This window comes from Oryctolagus cuniculus, chromosome 2 (assembly GCF_964237555.1).
Source record: "Oryctolagus cuniculus chromosome 2, mOryCun1.1, whole genome shotgun sequence".
NCBI classification, from domain to species: Eukaryota; Metazoa; Chordata; class Mammalia; order Lagomorpha; family Leporidae; genus Oryctolagus; species Oryctolagus cuniculus.
The window spans coordinates 91,894,447-91,899,147 of NC_091433.1; the positions used below are offsets into that span (position 1 = coordinate 91,894,447).

General features: G+C 49.6%; 1 pseudogene; it reads right to left on the reverse strand.

The window, feature by feature from the left end:
• Positions 1-3,284: 3,284 nt before the first annotated feature.
• On the reverse strand, positions 3,285-3,403 carry LOC127487287 (5S ribosomal RNA; annotated as a pseudogene).
• Positions 3,404-4,701: the final 1,298 nt, after the last annotated feature.

The window sequence follows — 4,701 nt, forward strand, 5'->3', positions numbered from 1 at the left end:
GTGTCAAAAAATTTCATTTTTAAAAAAAATAGCCAAGTCCAGTGGAGGATGGCCCAAGTGCTTGGGCCCTGCACCCACATGGGAGACCAGGAGGAAGTGCCTGGCTCCTCGCTTCAGATCGGCGCAGTGTGCCAGCTGTGGCGGCAATTGGGGGGTGAACCAACGGAAGGAAGACCTTTCTGTCTCTCACTAACTGCCTGTCAAAAAAAAAAAAAAATAGCCAAGTCAGTATATTGTGGTTTAACAGATCTGGCCTCTTTTTTTCTTTTTTTTAATTTATTTATTTACTTGAAAGAGTTACACAGAGAGGAGAGGTAGAGAGAGAGAGAGAGGTCTTCCATCTGCTGGCTCACTCCCGACATGGCTGCAACAGCCAGAGTTGTGCTGATCCAAAGCCAGGAGCCAGGAGCTTCTTCCAGGTCTCCCACATGGGTGCAGGGCCCAAGGACTTGGATCATTTTCCACTGCTTTCCCAGGCCACAGCAGAGAGCTGGGTTGGAAGAGGAGCAGCCAGGACTTGAACCAGCGTCCATATGGGATGCCGGCACTATAGGTGGTGGGTTTACCCACTACGCCACAGCGCTGGCTGGCCCCGGGAGGGACTGTTTTAAGCCTCCTAAGGGAGGTACACCTTGGGACTCCGAGTTGTTCCCGGCTTGAATATAAAGGTTTTAGACTTCAGGTTACTGCTTTGTTGTCTCTGACCCTATCGTCGTTCTCAGTGGTATTTCTGACATGTCACTGCCTCTTAAAAAGCCTCAGTGTTTGCTCTCTACCTGCCGAAGAGGAAGGCGAGAAGGAAGTTTGCTGTTTTATTGAGCACCTGTGTTCTGGGCAGTGGACACATTACTCTCCGTCAGTTTACTTCATTCGCTCCCCCAGAACGCCACGAGGTAGGCACTCTATCACGCCCAGGCCTGACCAAGGCTGCCTTTCCCTTTCCCCAGAGGGTGTCCATTCTCCTTTTTAAACCTAGTTCTGGATCCGGTGCTGTGGCATCACAGGTAAAGCCACCGCCTGCAGTGCCGGCATCCCATATGGGCACTGGTTCGAGTCCCGGCTGCTCCACTTCTGATCCAGTGCTCTGCTATGGCCTGGGAAAGCAGTAGAAGATGGTCCAAGTCCTTGGGCCCCTGCACCTGTGTGGGAGACCCAGAAGAAGCTCTTGGCTCCTGGCTTTGGATCAGCCCAGCTCTGGCTATTGCGGCCAACTGGGGAGTGAAACAGTGAATGGAAGACCTCCCTCCCCCTCTCACTCTCCCTCCCTCTTCTCCTCCACCTCCCTCTACCTCTACCTCTACCTCTGCCTCTCTGTAACTTTGCCTTTAGAATAAATAAATAATTTTTTAAAAAGTGGAACAGCTGGGTCTTGAACTGGTGCCCATATGGGATGCCAGTGTTGCAGGCGGAGGCTTAGCCTGCTGTGCCATATCCACACACACACACACACACCCCGCTTCCATCTAATGCAGACCCTGGGCAGCAGTGCTGATGGTCCCTGCCGCACACAACAGAGACCTGGTTGTTCTTAGCTCTTGGCTCTGCCCCAAGCCCACCCCAGCTATTGCAGGAATCTGGGGCATGAACCATGAGACGGACAATCTTTGTCTGTCTCTACATCTTAAGTGTTTAATTTTTTAACTTATGATGGCTTTATTTCTGGAATTTTCCATGGCTTCAGACTGTGGTCGACTGAGAACAGAAAGTGAAACCATGGGAAAAGGGAGACTACTGTACTCTATTTCCAACTGACTGTTTTTTTCAAAGATTGATTCATTTATTTGAAATCCCAGGTACAGAGAGGGAGCAACAGAGAGACAGAGAGAATCTCGCATCTGCCGGCTCACTCTCCAAGTGGCCACGTGGCCAAAGGCCAGAGCCAGGAGCCCAAGCGCTTGTGGCATCTCTCTTAGCAGGGAGCTGTATTGGAAATGGGGCAGCCGGGACTCAAACAGGAACCCATAGAGGATGCTGGCCTCCTAGGCGGCGGCTTCACCCGCTGTGCCACAACACCAGTCTCTCTCCTGGATCTTAAACATTGGCCAGTCCTGGATGTGTGTGTTTCTTTCTCATTAGCCTGTTAGTTTGTGCTAGGTCAAAAATCACGCGAATTGCATTGCTGGACATTTTAATCTTAACTTTACATAACTAAATAATTATATATTTATGTCATATACATATATGTCATAATTTTTTTAAAGATTTATTTATTTATTTGAAAGAGTTACACAGAGAGAGGAGAGGCAGAGAGAGAGAGATCTTCCATCTGCTGGTTCACTCCCCAACTGGCCGCAACGGCCGGAGCTGTGCTGATCCGAAGCCAGGAGCCAGGAGCTTCCTCCTGGTCTCCCATGTGGGTGCAGGGGCCCAGGGACTTGGGCCATCTTCTACTGCTTTCCCAGGCCACAGCAGAGAGCTGGATTGGAAGTGGAGCAGCTGGGACTTGAACCGGCGCCCACGTGGGATGCCAGCGCTGCAGGCGGCGGCCCCCTGCTGCTCCATTTCCAATCCAGCTTCTGCTAGTGTGCATGGTGGGAGGCAGCGAATGACGGCCCAAGTGTTCGCCACCTGTGAGAGAGACTTGCATTGAGTTCTGCCAAACTACTCTTTTTTAAAAAACATTTATTTAAATGAAAGGCAGAGAGAGATTATCTCCCAATTGGCTTACTCCCCAAATAGCTGCAACAGCCAGGGCTGGGCCAGGCTGAAGCCAGGAGCCTGGAGCTCCATCCGGGTCTCCCACGTGGGTGCAGGGCCCAAGCAGTTGGGGCCGTCTTCCACTGCTTGCAGGTGCATTGGCACGGAGCTGAATGTGACGCTGGGACTCAAACCAGCATTCTGTTACGGAACGTGCGCGTCCCAAGCAGTGGCTTAACCTGAGCACTGCAACACCTGCCTCTACTTCCTGATAAATTTTTTTTTAAGTTATTTGAGAGGCTGAGACAGAGACAGAAAGTGTGTTCCTCCACGGGCTCACTCTCCAGTCCCACAGCAGCAGGGCTGGGCCAGCTGGGAATACAATCCGAGTCTCTCACGTGGGAGGAAGCCGATGAGCCAAGCTGTCCCCGCTGCCTCCCACAGTCTGCACTGGCAGGAAACCGGAGTCAGGAGCCAGAGGCGGGGATTGAACCCCGGGCACGCCGGCATGCGAGGTGGCCATCTTAACCACCAGACTCAACGTCCCCTCCCAAACTGCTTTCCTAAGTGTAAGCGCACCCAGGATACAAGGACCAAACAGAAAAGTGACAGAGAAAACCAAAAACAATTTTCTTTCAATTTTTTTAAGTCTATAGCACCTGTCATTTCCAGGCAGTCTCCCATCCAAGTACTAACCAGGCCCGACCCAGCTTGGCTTCCGAGACCAGATGAGATCAGGCAGGTTCAGGGTGGTATGACTAGAATTTTTTATGAAAAAGAAAGACACCTGTATTGCGTCATGAAGAGCATGGGCCATCAAAGAAGCTGATAGAAGCTTCTTTTAAAAGGCGTGCTCTTTGGGGAGGCATTGTGGCGCGGTAGGTTAATCCTCTGCCTGTTGGACTGGCATCCCATATGGGCACTAGTTCAGTACTGGCTGCTCCACTTCCAATCCAGCTCTCTGTTGTGGCCTGGGAAAGCAGTGGAAGATGGCCCAAGTGCTTGGGCCCATGCACCCATGTGGGAGACCTGGAAGAAGCTCTTGGCTCCTGGCTTCAGATCAGCTCAGCCCCAGCTGTTTTGGCCATTTGGGGAGTGAACCAGTGGATGGAAGACCTTTCTCTCTGTCTCTCCCTCTCACTGTATGTAACTCTACCTCTCAAGTAAATAAATAAAATCTTAAAAAAAAAAAAAAAAAAGCCATGGTGTTGGAAACACCAAAAAAAAAAAGGTGAAAAGAAAAAATAGATTTTTTTTTTTTAGTATCTCAAAGGTTTAAACAGTTGCTTTCTTAAAATTTGCAAATGCTGGAACCAGAAAAATCTTTCAAGTTTCCTTCCAGTTTGTAATCTGCCCAGCTGTCTTCCCCTGGGTTTATGCACGGTTGCACGGCCTGCCTCTTCCACAAAATTGGTGCCTTTTGTTTTCCAAGATGTTTTCTCCAAGAGAAGGATGTGGTGACCGGACCCAGGGGCTTAGAGTCAGGAAACTAGCCTCAAGTCCAGATTCTGCATCTTTAGTAGTGCAGGGACCTTGGAGAAATTCCTTCCTTATCTGTAAAACGATGATAATGAGAATGATGATGAGAATGAGAATGATAATAATACCAACATTATGTTGGCATGAGTCAGGAAAAAGTGAGTCAGGTTTAAAAGATTTTTATGAACTCTAAAATGTGAGTCCTTTTTTTTTAAAAAAGATTTATTTATTTATTTGAAAGGCAGAGTTACACAGAGAGAGAAGGAGAGGCGGGGGAGCGGGGAGTTTCCACCCGCTGGTTCACTCTCCAAATAGCTGCAAGTCCTTTTTTTTTTTTTTTTTTTTTTTTTGACAGACAGAGTGGACAGTGGGAGAGAGAGAGACAGAGAGAAGGTCTTCCTTTGTGTCGCTCCCCCTCTTCATGGAGGAACGACACTAAGCCCTGCCTAGGCTTCATATCCGAGTCACGGCACCATTATGTCGCTCCCCCTCTTCGTGGAGGAACGACACTGGACCCTGCGCTGTTCTTTCGTCTGCTCGGCCCTCCCCGGGTTTGCTGCTGGTTCTTCCCGGGTTGGCTACTGT